Below are 19,393 nucleotides of genomic sequence, written 5' to 3' on the forward strand. Positions count from 1 at the left end.
CTATTACCATGAGGGAAAGTTGAAAATAATTTTGAAGAGAGAGTAAGCAAGACAGAAGTCACAGTCTACTGTAAACTAACCTAGGAAGTGACATTCCATCACTTTTTCCACATACTATTCTTTACAAGAGTCACTGGGTCTAGCCTACACTCAAAAGGAAGGGGTTACAGGAGCACATGAATACCAGGAGACAGGGGAAACATTTTAAAAGTTGCCTACCGGAGTTTGCCCTCTGGGCCCCACTGATTCACATCCCTCTCACATGCAAAACACATTCATCCCCTCCTAGAGTCCGCAAATTCTCATCCCATCACAGAATCAGCTCAAAGTCCAGAATCTCATCATCTAATTCAGGTCCATGTGTAGACTGGGCTCCTCGGGTATAATAACTAGTTTTTTCCTTTCTAATAATTAAAGATGCTTAATTTCCAAATGTAAAACTTGAAATAAAATTAACTTCAAAGTAAATACCTTCTATCTGTCATTAGCAAATCTTGCATCATTCATCATATATATATATGCAAATGGAACCTCAAATGATGCTTCTGGACCTTACAGCTTCCCTATCTCTCCAGATATCAGAAGCACTTCTCTTAGAGCGTTAGCAAACTCCCCTCCCTAGACACAAATCAACCCATCAAATGACCACAGAGCAGAGAAAGAGAGAGAGAGATCTCCTTTTGAAAGTCAATTTATAAAATTCCAGAGAAGGCTTCTGGCTGGTCCACTCTGAGTTATATGCCTGTTGCTGGACTGATCCTTGATCAATAGGAAGGGTACTGCCATCGCAAACTCATGAGAATGGGAGTAGAAGACGGCCAGGTCCCCTGAAGAGAAGAGGGTGGTTACCAGAGGAGGAAGGAAAGAAATATGGGACAAACAGAAAAAACAGTTTCATTATAATGTTTATTTTAAATCTAAATCAATTACTATGTGAGTTATCTAGCCACACCTAAAAGGTACAAAGAAACAAACATTAGGATTCAGGTCACTTTACCTGAGCCAAGATTTCCTGCTCTTGAATATCAATAATCTTTATAGTCATTCATATTCACTATATATTTAAAATTTCAGTTCATTTGCATTTAATGTTTCCCACCTTGATTAGAAGAAGAATATATGTATTTGTTTTTTGTCCAAGCAAAGATTTGCAGTATATTAGTCTGTGTATATTGGTGTTGTACATTAATGTTAAAATAGCTTTTAGGTATGACTCAAATGTAAAAGTTCTCCAATATAACCCACCCAGTAAAAACATGGTATGTGCAACACAGCATCTTTTAAAAAGTAATCTCTCTCTTACAAGAAGGTGATACTACTGACATGTTATTGATATGTTATTTGTTTTGAATTATATTTTCAACTTCTTTATTTTAAAATAAAACACATATATAAAAAAACAGAGAATAAATAAATAACTTAATGAGTTATTTTAAGGTTAACTCACTTATAACTACTATCCAGATCATAAAATAGAATTTCACAAGGCATCCATAAGCCCTTCCACATAACCCAGCACAATAACAAGTCCCCCACTCCCCCAGATATAACTACAATCCTGATGATTATAACAACCACTGCCTTCTGTTTCATTATAGTTTTATCACCTAAGTACTGTTTAATTAAACAAGGAGAAAATTAGATTGAAGTGACTCTAATGCCATGGCCTACATAAGTAACCAAACCAAAATGTAAGCCTGTAAGTGGCCCAAGTTTACAAAATTGAAACCTAGGGACAACCAGTCACAAACAGCCAGGCTTTAAGCTGTAGCCAATCAATAATCTCCTTACTTTGCTTTCACATTTTCTCTATAAAGAAAGTCTCTCCCCTGAGCTCCTGTTGGTGGAGCTCTACTAACTGCTTCCAGTCTGGTGTTGCCTGATTAGAATGGATTTTTGCTCAAATAAATTCTTAAAAATTTTAATATGCCTCAGTTTGTCTTCGAAAATTATGCATCCCTAGACACCACAGTTTAATCTTGGCCCCTTTTAAAATTTCACTGTTTCTCTTAAATCTCTGTTAATCTATAGGTTCCTCCTCCATCCCTTTCTTCTCCTTATAATGTACCTATTAAAGAACCTGGGGCATTTTACCTGTCGAATATCCCAGCAGGTTCCCTTAGCAGTTAAGTTCTTTTGATTGTTACTTCAGCTCTCCCAATGATCCTGTGAGGTCGTTAATAACCCTGAATAAATCCCTTTCTGTTTAAACTAGCCAGAGTGAGTCCAAGCGCCTGCAACTAAGAACCCTGATTACAAAACGAGAATAACTTTTTTGTTACAAAGTTAATTCCACATACATAATTATATGTATATATACATATATGTGAAGTGGAATGTAGGATGAGGATGATAGCTATCTGTGTGACAGAATATTTACTGAAATTTTTATTACCCTAGGTGAAAAACAAATTTATATCATGAGCAACAGTGTTACAGCTTAGTTTCTTAAAGTCATTTAGACATTAAAGTGGCAAATCTTTCTAAAGGTGTTTATCACTTGTTAGAGATTCCTGTGCAGTTCTCTGTCAATGGGACGATAGTAGGTAAAGACATGAGTTGATGTGGATGAAAATCTCCATGAGGAGACACATGTAACGAGAGATCCGTGGCACATTTTAGGTTTGTAATATCTCCAACAAAACCCAAATTAGCTGTATAATTTGAAAATGAAATATAATTTAGCCTATAATAAGCATAAACAATGTATATACTTCCAAAAATAGAGGTAATCATTTATCTTTATATTCAAGTTGAATTGTCATATAATTTAAATGAGACCAAAGAGAAAAGACTCAAAACACGAAAAACATCCTTAACAAAAATCAAAGTCTGTAGGTGTGAAGTGACTTTAGGGGTAATTACTGTTAGATTTAATGTAGGAAAGACCATGAAGACACAGAAGTATTACCTGAAGGGAGCCAGGAAACAGCAAGTAAGATTATGGAAAAACAGAATGTGAACGTTCTAATCCAATACCTTTACTGACTACCCCATTTTGTAGATACAAAAGGAAAAACTGAGGAAAAGGCTGCATGGTAATTTAATAAACTTACCAAATGTTTTACATGTTTTTCATTTTACCAGGCAAGGGTCCAGAAGCATAATTACTGTTTTAGCAAAATGTATCCTTGGCATCACCAAGAGTGGTTGAAAGTTCTTCAAGCAGTACCTTAAAGAAGGATAAGAAAATAGTGCCAAGATCTATAATGTAGAATAGGAATGTGTAGGTCATAATATCATGATGACAGAAACATTAACAGAGATAATGCTAAAAATCTGCACATTACATACATTACAAGCTAATATAAAGAGTGACCTATTCCAAAATATCTAGCTGGGAACAAATCACTCTTTGTATTCCAGGCATTTCTTTATTCAGTTTTACTTAATATCAAAATTCATTTACACTCCAACATATATCTGTAACACTGAAAGACAACAGCCTACAGCAGAAATGGCAAGTGTGGCAGGCACTGTGCTATCTTTCCCAGCCACATGTTTATATGAGATATTCCTAACTGATCGTATCACTCTTTCTTGAGCTGGGCAAAGATTCAGAACCCTTCTCAACTCAGTGCTCCAGACAGCTACTATTAATTGAATAAACAAAGATGATCCTTGAAATGAAATCTATTTTCCCTCCCTGGCCTGGAGTAAACGGACAAGAGGATAACCTCAGATTATTCTGCAAAAGATAAACCGAAAAGTAGTCAGTTATAATAAGCAGTAAGAATACGCACCACCGATAATTTTCACACAGAATAATGCTTCATAATGAGAAAAGTTATTAACTTAGATTTGAAGTCATTTATTCAAGTGGTATAATAATCAACTGATTTAAATCCCTTATTTTTCAAATCATATTGTCTAATCTTACATGGAGTGTCACTCTCATAAAAGCCATATTTCATAAAAAGATACTGTGGACATCCTTTAAATGCATCTTTCTGAAGAAAGTACATGTGCTAAACAGACTAACCATGATGCATCAAACTTTGATATATAAACGTATATTTCTTTGAAAATGTAAATTCAGTTAAAAAAATTATTGAGCTTCTACTATTGTCAGCATAGCAGATGACTGTGTAGTGATTCTGAATCCATGCTCTGGAATCCTAGTACTTGTGGTCAATTGCTGGCCCCACCACTATATGACCTTGGGGTAAGTAACCTCTAATCTGAGTTTCTTCATCTATAAAACGGAGTAAAAATATTACTGATGTCATTGTAATCTGTATAGACTAAAGAAATATTATACCACAGCACATACAACAGTATCTACCTCTAGTAAATAGTTAAAATTTTCAGACATCATTATTATTGTTGCTGTTGTTATTATTATATGAAGACCAATATGATTCATTTATTGTTCTCATCTCTTGCTTTAAAAGTCTGAGAGCATAGGGTCAGAGAGTAGGTGGAGAGTGGGAGATGGGAGGAAGAAATGGAATATATATCACAGAATAATATTGCTGTAATATATAACAGAATAATATTGGTACATTGACATAAAATTGTTATATGAATTCAACTTCAATTATTACAACTCAAAAAACAGGTGAAAGAATTAAGAAAGTCTTGAGAAGATAAAATTTAAGAAAGTCCTGGTAAAATACACATGATTTCAATGGAGAAAAGAACCAACACAACCAGAGCTAGAAAGAAAGGAGAGGATGTGGTTAGAGAATAATGAGCCAGAGCTTATAGAGTGAGTAAAGAAGAATGTGAAAATATAATTTAAAAGGCACACTGAACCATATTTCGAAGGGCCAAGAATGCCGCACTGAAAGATTGAATTTGAGTAAAATTAAGTTAGAGAATCAAGATGTAATCCAGACCTATAAATCTGTTTATAATAATAAAGCATAATCGCATCCTTTTATGAGACAATGATAACCCTACCCTTAAAGTTGGGAGGCCAGTCAAGTGTGCTTTATTATTCATTTACTATGAATTATAGTAAATACTATTTTAAATTAACATTTTAGAATTACAGAGAAAGTCTTGTAAAATCTAATTTACCTCAGAATTTGCACAATGATACTCTAATCTGTGTTTTACTCTCTCAAATCATAACCAATAAATACAGGCCATGTAAAAAATTTTTGCAAATCTGATATTTTCAACCATATTTATAATACCCAAATAATAACCTATATCAATAGCAACATCTTAAAATTCAACAATCTTCAAATATCCATTTATTATAACAAGTAATTAGTGAGCTCTAAATTCTACATTCAACTAAAAAGCACTGCATTTGGTTTTATAAAGACTTGAAAAGGGACATAAAATCTTCTCTTCAATAAAGGATATCTATTTAAGGGGAGTTCCCTGGTGGCACAGTCATTAAGACTCCACCTGCCAGTGTAGGAAACACGGATTCGAGCCCTGGTCCAGGAAGTTCCCACATGCCGCGGAGCAACTAAGCCCATGTGCTACAACTACTGAGCCTGCATGCCACAACTACTGAAGCCCACGTGCCTAGAGCCTGTGCTCTACAACAAGAGAAGCCACCACAGTGAGAAGTCCATGCACCACAATGAAGAGAAGCCCCCACTCGCTGCAACTAGAGAAAGCCCGCGTGCAGCAATGAAGACCCAATGCAGCCAAAAATAAATAAATTCTATAAAATAAATAAATAAAATAAAACAAAGGCCCTTCTTCTATCACTTAAAAAATGTATAGAATCTAAAAACGATTTTTTAAAAAAGGATATCTATTTAAGGAAATTAGATATTCATGTTTTTTAAAAAAATAATAATTAAATACCATGTTAAATGGCAAGAACAAAGATGAAGGTGGAAGGAGCTAATCTCTTTTGAGAGCTACATAATTTACATCTCCTATCTCATTGAATCTACCCAGCAGTCCCGCTTTTGCAAGTAGGAGAGGTCACCGAAAGTCCTTGCTCTGACGAACACTTGAGGCTAAGGCTGGACTCTGGAGCTAGAAGTTAGTGCTAGCTATGTTAGCTAGCTGCCTATGTTAGTGCTCAAATGTTAGTGCTGCCTCTTAGAGGCTTTGTGATTTCAGACAGATGATTAAGCCTCTTTTAAGTCTCAGTTTCTTCATTTGTTAAACTGGAAACGTAACAGTATTTAATACACATAGATGTTGTGAAGGGGAACTAAGGAAGTAGGTATGTGTGAAATGATAATGCCCTATGACAGCATTTACACAAAGTGCTTTCTAAAGAATCCTAGTCCTAGAAGATTGCTATGACCAAAAAAGGATATATAGTCTTTTAGACTGATGTTTGGGGAATCCTATGTATAATTTCTACCTTTCGGAGACTTGTAGTGTTCATAAAGAAGTTTTGCAGTCGAGAAAAGTTCTCTTTAACTTTAACTCATAAATTCCTCAAATTTATTTTGCCATAAAATACTGTTTTTCTTCTTTTCCTTTCTTCTTGTATTTTTCTTTCTATCTTTCTTTCTTCCTTGGTTTGTGTGTTTGTTTATTTGTTTGCTTGCTTGCTTTTACATAGCATTTAAACCCCTATATCCATGGAAAATCGTTCCACAGCACATTCTATAGAAAGCACTCTATAATAAAAAGTTAGCATTCACAAAGACATGAGAGATTCAAACAATTAGCAATTAAAAAGTCCAAATGTAGAAGAGGTGAGGAAGAGATGGAATGGTCAGGAATGCGTTACAAAGGAATAAAATTCGATGCAAAGCTAAAAATTTAGACAAACTGAGAAAAAGGACAGATCTGTACTTCAATGAAGCACACCATGGGCAGAGTAAACATATCAATAGTTCAAATGGAGAGTATGTAAGGATAATAATGATGGTTAGATATTCTAGCTAACACATAATATTTGGCAGGCATTATCTCATCTAGCAGGTGAGAAGACTGGTGAAGTAGATTAGAATCAAATTTGGAAAATTTTGAGGACTATCTTATATAATCCTCTTATTGAAAAAAATCGCTAGGTAATTTAAGCTTTCAGTCCTTCAGAAAGCATTTGTTAAAAACTGATTTCGGATTGACAACAGATCACTTACATCTTTCTCTCAGTATTGCAACACTTAGGACATTTGGTTTGCATTGTTCTTCAGCTGTGCTATATTAACCACTGGATGGTGAGTTTGAGCATAAAACGACTTTGTTTCCTTCTGTCTGCAGAAAGGTAATAGGATTTCAATAAAGCTTTGGAAATTTTTTTTTAAAAAACTGATTTCAGAAGCAACATGCTAAACGTTATGTATTATAAGAGTAGAGAATAAGAGAGACATACTTAAAGTGAATTGGAGAAAGGAGACTGGAGTCAGGGAGACCAGTTAGCAAGGTACCAGGTATAAGATGATGGGGGCATAGAGATGGGTGGAATTAATGATCAAGGTAGAAACAAAGAAAAGTACTAAATGAGAAGTCAGTTCTGGATGTCAGTGGTTAAGGGAGTGACAATCAAGACAAAAAAATGGCTTATTCTTCCAAAGCAAAGTCTTCAGCTGCAAGTTTCGATGCATTAGGGTTTGTGAAATCAATTTAATGGTTCACAACACTTTATTGCATTGGGAGAAAAAGAAGAGAAAATATCAGAGTGTACCATGCATAGGAAGTATTGTTTTATATAACTTTTATTTCAGAAATATGTATAGATAGATTATGGACTGGGTTATCTGTTGTCAAAAAATGTTTAAGAGCCTATGAAACTAAGGAATGAAATACAGCAATCAAATCACAAAAAAAGAGATGAGCAAAAATCAGCCAGTCTTTTCTGCACCTACTGAACCAGAGAGGCAACAGATTCAGAGACACCAGGCACCATGGTGGGTAGTGGGGGTGAGGGGAGGAAGGAGTGGTGTAAAGTACAAGACTGAAAACATGATATTAAATGAAAGTATGCTTAGTGAACACTGTAACCTACAGCTATCTTGTCTTATCAGCTTCCTGAAAGCCAGCAACCAGGCTTATACTACCAAGCAGACTACTGAAGAATCCTCCTTTAGAGAATCTAACTAGCTTTACAGATATCTAAATTACTGATATTGTAGAGCCTTCCAATAAAAGAAAGTTACCTAATAATGAAGCCCATCAATCAAAAAACCCCACCCATGTACCCAATATACCCAATAGCTTATTTAGTACCTCATACTTAAGGATATTTAAGAAAACCTAAAGAAGCAGTTAAAACAGGGGAATCCTGGGCTTCCCTGGTGGCGCAGTGGTTGAGAGTCCACCCGCCGATGCAGGGGACACGGGTTCGTGCCCCGGTCCGGGAAGATCCCACATGCCGCGGAGCGGCTAAGCCCGTGTGCCATGGCTGTTGAGCCCGCGCGTCCGGAGCCTGTGCTCCGCAGAGGGAGAGGCCACAACAGTGAGAGGCCCACACACCGCAAACAAACAAACAAACGGGAATCCTGAGGAAGTGCAAACAACACGAAGTGCAGCAGCAAGCTTCAAAGAAGCTTCAATATCCTCAGAGAAAAAATTGTATCAATGTGATAAGATATGGATGACTATTTAAAAAAAACAACCCACAAAGAAAGCACAAAAACAAGTTCTTATAAATCAAAAATAAGACAGAAAAAATAGAAAAAAAATAGCATGTTCAAAAAAATAAAATTTAGAAGATTTCTTGGAAATTAGAACAAAAAGAAAGGAGACGAACAAAAGGAGAGAAAAGAAAATGAAAGGAGCAATTGAAGAAGGCCAATATCCAGCAGAAAGGGGGACCATGTGATGATGCTCTGGCTAATGAGACGTAAGTCATTGTTAAGTGGAGCTTCTAGAAAACATAAGAAGATGTAGCAAGCATATGGCTTCTGCCCTTTTCCTTTCCTTTTCTTCCTGCCTGAATATAGATGAGATCCTAGAAATAAAGCATGTGTCTTGCAACCTAGACGTGACCTGCATGATACAAAAGCCACATGAGAAGAACTGGAAAGTCAGAATGGAATTTATGTCTCTAATGGTATAGTGTAGCCTATATATCAGCACTGAACATTCTATCACTGGACTTCTTATTACCTGAGTAAAACTGAATCCCTATTTTTTAAGGCACAGTGTAGTCAAGTTCTCTATAATTAGCCAAATGCATCCAATTTCATTATCATAGTACACTAATTGACTCAGCAGAGAACAATATGTAAAACATCATAAGAATAAAAACTCTAAATATGAATGTAACCAAAAATTATAATACACAATCATATTATAAACTGGGAAAAGCGGGTTGCAATATAGCACAAATCCTTGAAATAGAAAAGCTGAAATAGCATATTCAAGTTTAAATAAATATATGAAATTAATGTATTAAGAGAGAGCAGTATAAGTACATAATTTTAAAATATGGAGGGAAATATTTAAAAATACATAAAAGAGTTGAAAGTGGTTGCCACAGGGAGGGATGTTTTGATAATAAAAAGAAATACAGAAGACTGAATTTTTAGTTGTAATTCTTTTAACACTAGTAGACTTTATTAAGTGCTCTGCATGTATTTTTTTCTCTCTCTTTTTTAAAAAATTTCTTATTTTTTTTTTGGCTGCGTTGGGTCTTCGTTGCTGCAGGCGGGCTTTCTCTAGTTGCGGCAAGCGGAGGCTACTCTGTTGCAGCGCGCAGGCTTCTCATTGCGGTGGCTTCTCTTGTTGTGGAGCATGGGCTCTAGGCGCCCAGGCTTCAGTAGTTACAGCACATAGGCTCAGTAGTTGCGGCTCGTAGGCTCTAGAGCACAAGCTCAGTAGTTGTGGTGCATGGGCTTAGTTGTTCCACAGCATGCGGGATCTTCCTAGACCAGGGCTCAAACCTATGTCCCCTGCAATGGCAGGCGGATTCTTAACCCCTGCACCACCAGGGAAGCCCTGCATGTATTTTTTTAATTTAGAAATTATTTGAAGATAAGGGGCAGATTCCTGGAGTCCTTAACCATGCCCTTATCCTCTAGCCTTCAGCATTTAAAAATTTGGTGAAGTTGCACTTTCATTTTCTTTCTTTTTTTAATGGATATATAATTGACATATAACATTAGTTATATTAGTTTCAGATGTACAACATAATGATTCAGTATTTGTATATATTGCAAAATGATCATCACAATAAGTCTAGGTAACATCCATCACAATTCTTTTTTTTTAAGATCTCTTAGCAACTTTCAAATATGCAATATAGTATTATCAACTATAGTCACCATGCTATATGTTACACCCATGACTATGTATTTTATAACTGGAAGTTTGTACCTTTTGACCCCCTTCACCCATTTTGCCCAACCTCCCACCTACCACCTCTGGCGACAACTAACCTGTTCTCTGTATCTATGAATTTGGTTTTTTTGATTTTGTTTTTTTTAATTCCACATTTAGCACTTTCATTTTCTTAAGTGGCTCATGAGCCCTTCTAGTGACTTCAAATTTAAAGTAAAAAAAAAAATACAAACTCTTTTAAGTATCACAGCACTCCTTTATGATGGCTGGCATTTGAATACCCATATGCTCCACATACCCACCCATCCAGTGATGTGCATCCAGGTTCATCTATCCCTGTCCAGGTGACAGACATCCAGGCTGCTTCCAACTCTTGCCTCCATCAACGTTTCTACAGAGAAAATTTCTATGCATGCCCTCTCAATTCTCCTGAGATATGTACTCAGAAGTAGAATGATGGGTTTATAGGGTACACTTGTACTTCATCTGAATAAGCCATGCTGCATTGGAGTGCAACAGTGCTCTTATGCTTTCATATCTCAGTTACTATTACCCATCTTTTAATGTTTGCCAGTCTAAGGATTTAAGGTCATTGCTCAATGTTGCTTTCATTTGCATTGCTTATATTACTCATTATTTTGACCACCTTGTTACATGCATCTTAGTTTTATAAGTTTGCTCTTCTTTAAATTTCATGTTTATCTATTTTGATTTGTTTCCTGGGGTGAATTTTTCTAGTTGATTTGCAAGAGTCACTTGCATGTTGCTATTAGATTTTGCAAATATCTTTCCACTTTCAGTTAGTTAATTGTTGTCTAAAAAGTTCTTTATTGAACAGAATGCTTAATTGAGGTAATGTTAACCATGCTTGCTCTTTAAGTTTAAGTCCTTCCAAGTATCTTACACACACCATGGAATAGCATGCAGCAGTTAGAAGCTACATTAGATGTACAAGTAGCAACATGAATAATATCAAAAAAGAAGTCTCGGTTGTAAAAAGAAATAAAACAAAAAGTAAAATATAATACTACTCATTAAATTAAGAATATATGCATATAAAACAGTATGCTTTGGAGGGATGTATTTAAATTAAAATATATGGCTTTAAAAGATTAAAATAGTTTCCAAAGAGGGGAAAATGAAAATGAGGTGTGAGAGATAAGAGAGAGAAAGGAAGGAAGCTCTGTATGAATGAATGAGAAGAATAAGCCATGGACTGAAAAATATAACTAGTTTAATTAACTGCACCTAAATTTTTTAAAAGTTGACAATATAAATGAAATCTGGAAGTCTGATCAAAGCTACCTCAGTACAGAGGACCAATCTAAATTGACCATTCACTCTATGCTTTAATTTATTCCTGATGATAAATTCCACTGAAAATTAATCTACTTAACTTCCACTTTTTCTAAATAAAACTGAGCTAGAGATTCCCAGTTGATATTCAGAAAGGAAAAAATAGTCATTCAAATGGTATTCAATACTTATAAGTTTTCTATTTAAAAGAACAAGTAAAAAAAATTGTTAAAGTCACAAAAAATCAAATTAAAACAACTTTAAAATGTAAATATATTGCCAAAATCTTATTTCTTCCCAGCACATGATTAAATAATCATTAATGACAAGCTTTTTGACAACTTTTTAAGGTAGATGGCACATAGGTAGATAGGTGCATAGATAGTAGACAGACAGACAGATGAATATAGACACCTAAGGTATATGCATGAATAACTGAATTTTGTGCCAGTATAATTATTAAATTTTGAAAATTTAAAAATTACGTCAATGCTTAAATTCACATTCAAAACTTATTTGAAAAACTATTTTTATTAAAGGCTTGAAACACTGAAAACTTTCCTTTTCAACTTTAAATATTAAAATTTCATATAAAAGTGAAGCTCTCAGAAAAATTATGCAATTGAAGTTGTCATCACAGAATAGAATTTGTTTTTCTTCTTCTTTGTATTTCAGAAGTATTCTTCACACATAAAAGTCAAACTTGTAAAGCTGAATTTTATAGGTGACCCATATTCTACAGTCACCCCAGTCTAACTTGTCACAATATGGAATAAAAGTGTTATTCTCATATTTTAGCCCTTTATATTCAACACTTATAAGATGAAAGAAATAGACTGCCAAGTACATCTTGCTCTAAAGGAGTGTCAGCTCAAAGAAAATATTTTATAATAGTCATGGTATTACATCATTTTGAGTTTTATTTTAACAGGAACTAGTTACTGGGGCAAGCCGGAATCCCAGAATGGAATTTTGAACCTACTGTAATCCATATCACATCATGTCTCACCTACAATTGTTTCCCATTTTGTCTTTATTCATCAATATTTGGCCTTCTGTCTATACCCAACACACATCCACAGTAACCAGAGTGGACATTTGTGAAACGTAAACTACATGTACTTCCTCAGCTTATATATCTTCAATGATTTCCCACTACCCTTAGTTAAGATAAAGCTAAAATCATCCACATGGCCTAAAACACTACATGATTTTTCCCTGTCTCCTAAAGTTTCACCCAATCTGCTTTCCTTCCCGTTTCCACATTCCATCCATACTGGCCTTCCTTCGTTGCTCAACCATACCATGCTCCTTCTCACTCTAGTGTCTTGTACAAGCTGTTACTCCTGTTTGGAGTCTTCTCCTATCTCCTCCTCCTTCCTCTAACTAACTCCTAGCTACACTTGTGTCTGAGGTCAGGATACTTTTCCCAAATCCCCAGTCTGTGTAAGTCCCCTATTATAAACTTCCAGATTTCCCTGAAATTCTCTGTCATGGTACTTATCATCCTTGCCATTTCTTTTACCATATCTACATGCTCAATAGAATTGTGAATGCAAAAGGGCTAGAACTACATTCATCTTTTTCACTGTTGCTTATCCCAGTACCTTTCATGGAATAGATAGAAGCTCAATGAATGTCTGCAGAATCAATTTTTAAAATGCAAAGAACTGGTATTTCAAACATAGCTAAGAATTTATACAAAAATTAAAAGTCAGGAGGAATACTAGACTTAGTTTTAATGGGTTTTAGTTTAAAAAATAAGTAAAACAAGAGAATAATAAAAATGAAAGCAGAAATAACTAAAATATAAAAAACAGAGAAAATCAAGAATGTCAGTTGTTTCTTTAATAAAATTGATAAGGTCTTAGCAAGACCAATTAGGTATACTGCCAAAAATGAAAGAATGGCATCATTACAGATACTATAGACATTTAAAAGATAACAAACAGATGTCATGAAAAATTTTATGCCAATGAATTTGAGAACTTAAATGGACACATTTGGAAAATGGGTAAATAAATTTTGGTAAGTACATTCCAATATAAAGGAATGTACTATTGACACATACAACATTATATTGGGTGACAGAAGACCATCACAAAAGAAAATGCACTGTATATGTCCATCTATACGAAGTCAAAGAACGAGCAAGAATAATAAATGAAGATAAACAAAAGAATTGTGGTTGACATTAGGGTGGTACTGACTGAAAAGGGAAATAAGGAAACTTCCTAGGACAGCCCTTCTCAACTGAGTGCTGTGAGAGAATGAAACATTACAAAACATAATTTGAGTTACATTTTCCTAATTCTCCTAATAATGATAGACAGCTAGTACCATTCTAGATGAACAGGAGGTAAGTTAATTCATCAGAAATAGTGTGTGCCATGAGCATTAGGGTTTAATTCTCTTTTAGAATCCCAGTTGAGAACTACCTAGCAGTGCCCTGTCCCATACTGTAGCCACTAACACATGTGGCCATTTGAATTAAATTTAAATTATTTACAATTAAATAGAATTAAAAGTTCAAAAAGAGGAATCAACAGTAACACAATAATAGTGGGGGACTATAACACCTCACTTACACCAATGGACAGATTATCCAAAATGAAAATAAATAAGGAAACAGAAGCTTTAAATGACACAACAGACCAGATAGATTTAACTGATATTTACAGGACACTCCATCCCAAAACAGCAGATTACACTTTCTTCTCAAGTGTGCACAGAACATTCTCCAGGATAGATCACATCTTGGGTCACAAATCAAGCCTCAGTAAATGTAAGAAAATTAAAATCATATCAAGCATCTTTTCTGACCACAACACTATGAGATTAGAAATGAATCACAGGGGAAAAAACGTAAAAAACACAAATACATGGAGGCTAAACAATACATTACTAAATAACCAACAGATCACTGAAGAAATCAAAGAGGAAATCAAAAAATACCTAGAGACAAATGACAATGAAAACACGACAATCCAAAACCTATGGGATGCAGCAAAAGCAGTTCTAAGAGGGAAGTTTATAGCTATACAAGCCTACCTCAAGAAACAAAAAAAATCTCACATAAACAATCTAACCTTACACCTAAAGGAACTAGAGAAAGAAGAACAAACAAAACCCAAAGTTAGCAGAAGGAAAGAAATCATAAAGATCAGAACAGAAATAAATGAAATAGAAACAAAGAAAACAATAGCAAAGATCAATAAAACTAAAAGCTGGTTCTTTGAGAAGATAAACAAAATCGATAAACCATTAGCCAGACTCATCAAGAAAAAGAGGGAGAGGACTCAAATCAATAAAATTAGAAATGAAAAGGGAGAAGTTACAAAAGACACCACAGAAATACAAAGCATCCTAAGAGACTACTACAAGCAATTCTATGCCAATAAAATGGACAACGTGGAAGAAATGGACATATTCTTAGAAAGGTAAAACCTTCCAAGACTGAACAAGGAAGAAATAGAAAATATGAACAGACCAATCACAAGTAATAAAATCGAAACTGTGATTAAAAATCTTCCAACAAACAAAAGTCCAGGACCAGATGGCTTCACAGGTGAATTCGATCAAACATTTAGAGAAGAGCTAACACCCATCCTTCTCAAACCCTTCCAAAAGTTGCAGAGGAAGGAACACTCCCACCATCACCCTGATACCAAAACCAGACAAAGATACTACAAAAAAAGAAAATTACAGACCAATATCACTGATGAATATAGATGCAAAAATCCTCAACAAAATATTAGCAAATAGAATCCAACAACACACTAAAAGGATCATACACCATGATCAAGTGGGATTTATCCCAGGGATGCAAGGATTCTTCTATATACACCAATCAATCAATGTGATACACCATATTAACAAGTTGAAGAATAAAAACCATATGATCATCTCAATAGATGCAGAAAAAGCTTTTGACAAAATTCAACACCCATTTATGATAAAAACTCTCCAGAAAGTGGGCATAGAGGGAACCTACCTCAACATAATAAAGGCCATATATGACAAAACCACAGCAAACATCATTCTCAATGGTGAAAAACTGAAAGCATTTCCTCTAAGATCAGGAACAAGACAAGGATGTCCACTCTCACCACTATTATTCAACATAGTTTTGGAAGTCCGAGCCACAGAAATCAGAGAAGAAAAAGAAATAAAAGGAATACAAATTGAAAAAGAAGAAGTAAAACTGACACTGTTTGCAGATAATATGATACTATACATAGAGAATCCTAAAGATGTCACCAGAAAACTATTAGAGCTAATCAATGAATTTGGTAAATTTGCAGGATACAAAATTAATGCACAGAAATCTCTTGCATTCCTATACACTAATGATGAAAAATCTGAAAAAGAAATCAAGGAAACACTCCCATTTACCACTGCAACAAAAAGAATAAAATACCTAGGAATAAACCCACCTAGGGAGACAAAAGACCTGTATGCAGAAAATTATAAGACACTGATGAAAGAAATTAAAGATGATACCAACAGATGGAGAGATATACCATGTTCTTGGATTGGAAGAATCAATACTGTGAAAATGAAATGAAAACGAAAATGACCCAACGCAATCTACAGATTCAATGCAATCCCTAGCAAATTACCAATGGCATTTTTTACGGAGCTAGAACAAAAAATCTTAAAATTTGAATGGAGACACAAAAGACCCCGAATAGCCAAAGCAGTCTTGAGGGAAAAAAACGGAGCTAGAGGAATCGGACTCCCTGACTTCAGACTGTACTACAAAGCTACAGTAATCAAGACAATATGGTACTGGCACAGAAACAGAAACATAGATCAATGGAACAAGATAGAAAGCCCAGAGATAAACCCATGCACTTATGGTCAACTAATCTATGACAAAGGTGGCAAGGATATACAATGGAGAAAAGACAGTCTCTTCAATAAGTGGTGCTGGGAAAACTGGACAGCTACATGTAAAAGAATGAAATTAGAACACTTCCTAACACCATACACAAAAATAAACTCAAAATGTATTAGAGACCTAAATGTAAGACCAGACACTATAAAACTCTTAGAGGAAAACATAGGAAGAACACTCTTTGACATAAATCACAGCAAGATCTTTTTTGATCTACCTCTAGAGTAATAGAAATAAAAACAAAAATAAACAAATAGGACCTAATGAAACTGCAAAGCTTTTGCACAGCAAAGGAAACCATAAACAAGATGAAAAGGCAACCCTCAGAATGGAAGAAAATATTTGCAAACGCATTAACGGACAAAGGATTAATCTCCATAATATGTAAACAGCTCATGCAGCTCAATATTAAAGAAACAAACAACCCAATCTAAAAATGGGCAGAAGACCGAAATAGACATTTCTCCAAAGAAGACATACAGATGGCCAAGAAACACATGAAAAGCTGCTCAACATCACTAATTACTAGAGAAATGCAAATCAAAACTACAATGAGGTATCACCTCACACCAGTTAGAATGGGCAACATCAGAAAATCTACAAACAACAAATGCTGGATAGGGTGTGGAGAAAAGGGAACCCTCTTGCACTGTCGGTGGCAATGTAAATTGATACAACCACTATGGAGAACAGTATGGAGGTTCCTTAAAAAAATAAAAATAGAAGTACCATATGACCCAGCAATCCCACTACTGGGCATATACCCAGAGAAAACCGTAATTCAAAATGACACATGCACCCCAATGTTCATTGCAGCACTATTTACAATAGCCAGGTCATGGAAGCAACCTAAATGCCCATCGACAGACGAATGGATAAAGAAGTTGTGGTACATATATACAATGGAGTATTACTCAGCCATAAAAAGAAATGAAACTGAGTTATTTGTATTGAGGTGGATGGACCTAGAGTCCGTCATACAGAGTGAAGTAAGTCAGAAAGAGAAAAACAAATACTGTATGCTAACACATATATATGGAATCTAAAAAAAAAAAAAAAATGGTTCTGATGAACCTAGGGGCAGGACAGGAATACAGACACAGACATAGTGGACTTGAGGACACAGGGAGAGGGAAGGGTAAGCTGGGATGAAGTGAGAGAGTGGCATGGACAAATGTACACTACCAAATGTAAAATCGATAGCTAGTGGGAAGCAGCCGCATAGCACTGGGAGATCTGCTTGGTGCTTTGTTTTCACCTAGAGGTGGGATAAGGAGGGTGAGAGGGGATATGGGGATATACGTACACGTATAGCTGATTCACTTTGTTGTGCAGCAGAAGCTAACACAACATTGTAAAGCAATTATACTCCAATAAAGATGTTAAAGGAAAAAAAATGTGTTGCAATACTACATATACTTAACATATGCTTAAAAAGCTTAAAATTCATTGCTATCAGCAACAAATATGACTGATAGCTTTAGCTTAAAGGAATAAAAAAGAATTTTTACACTACCATGAATGCCTGAATGGGAAGAAATAAAAAGAGAACAAATACTAACTTCCTCATACCTCCGGAAGATAAAGGAGTTGTTTATTTGTTTGTTTGTTATTCGTTTGTTTTTTTCATTAGAAAGAAAAGTGATGACACAAACAACGTTTTCATCTGTCAACTTTTGGCAGAAATATCTAAAGTAAATGGTACAAAGAAGAGCTTTGGCTCCTGCTGCCATGGCTGAAATAGACATAGCTCTCAGCATCAACAGCAATGTAAGAAATAGAACCACTTGTAGCAACTGAAGACCACAGGCTTTACCTGGTCCATCCATACGTTAACTCAATCAGCACTGCTTTCCTGGGCAAGCTTAAGCTCCCCAGAGTGCAGGTGACCGGAAGATATGACAGAACTACAGGCTTTAATGTGAATCCTAGATGGTTTGAAAGTTCAAGCTGGAAGCAAGCCAGCTAAAGAGGAAGTATCATTAGGCAATATTGCATATAAAGAGCATGGTTAATTAAGTTCTCAAGTATTTATTAAATTTGCTTGTTGCTTTATATCCTAGCCTAGAAAGAAACCTAGACTTCCCTTGCCTCTAGAATTCTTGTTTCACTGTAAACAAAATAGCTATGACATATGGAAATTTTCCAGCTTTGCTATATCTTTCAATTAAATAACAGATATTTAGTGACCACCTACCATTTTCCAGACACATGATGGGAATACAACAATAAACAAGATAAGTGATGCTTGAGATATGTTTTGAGTAGTAATATGTGACCTTCAGCCTAGGATCAGATGGGTCAATGTATACATTCATTATTTTTTAGACAAAAAAGAACATGAGTATATTTAAAGTCAGAGAGTTCTGAAAATTAACAGTCTAAGATTTTGCCATAAAAGATAGAAAAGATGAGGAAAAGGCAGACAAAAATATCCATTCCAATTCCACGTTACACTCAGCGCTTCGGGATGAAATTTATTTCCACAATGAATTTCAATGTAAATCTCATTTTCTATGTTTGTACTCTCCAGCCAACATGTCAAACAATCTAACTTAGGAATTCATTGTTCAAATATACTTGTGCATGTGTGTAATCTGTAAATACAAAGATGTTCCCTAAAGTATTTGTAATTTTTAAAATAACAGAAATAACCTAAATGCCTAAAAATAGGGGCCTTAGTAAATAATTATATAATGAGATATTAGATAGCTATTAAAAAGAATATGTCTAATCCATCCATGTATACAGGCATAGAACAGTGTCTTGAACTTACATTAAGTGAAAAAAAGTAGCAAATGACATCCATAATAACATTACAGTTATATATTTTTAAAAGTATATGCATTTAAATATAAATAAATAAATCTAGAAGGATGCCACCCAAGTTGTTAACAGTGGTAGACAACACTTTTAAATCTGTACACTTGGTGTATTATTTGAAACATTTAAATAAGCATATATTGTTTCCCTAATAAAAAATAATTTTTCATTGGGCAGTTCTCTCCAATCTTTTACCAACCACCTAATTATTAA

General features: G+C 34.9%; 1 protein-coding gene and 1 long non-coding RNA gene across 2 annotated transcripts in view; one reads left to right on the plus strand and one right to left on the minus strand.

Moving 5' to 3' along the window:
- LIX1 (limb and CNS expressed 1) overlaps nt 1-19,393 on the plus strand; it is a 999,195-nt gene that overhangs the window by 819,376 nt on the left and 160,426 nt on the right. The gene's annotated exons all lie outside the window — the stretch shown is intronic.
- The window catches only part of LOC117195654 (uncharacterized), a 98,371-nt gene continuing 82,038 nt past the window's right edge, over nt 3,061-19,393 (minus strand). The window contains exon 3 of the long non-coding RNA XR_007476321.1: nt 3,061-3,172. This is a non-coding gene — a long non-coding RNA (uncharacterized LOC117195654). The remainder of the gene's footprint in view (nt 3,173-19,393) is intronic.

This window comes from Orcinus orca, chromosome 3 (assembly GCF_937001465.1).
Source record: "Orcinus orca chromosome 3, mOrcOrc1.1, whole genome shotgun sequence".
In the NCBI taxonomy this organism is placed as follows: domain Eukaryota; kingdom Metazoa; phylum Chordata; class Mammalia; order Artiodactyla; family Delphinidae; genus Orcinus; species Orcinus orca.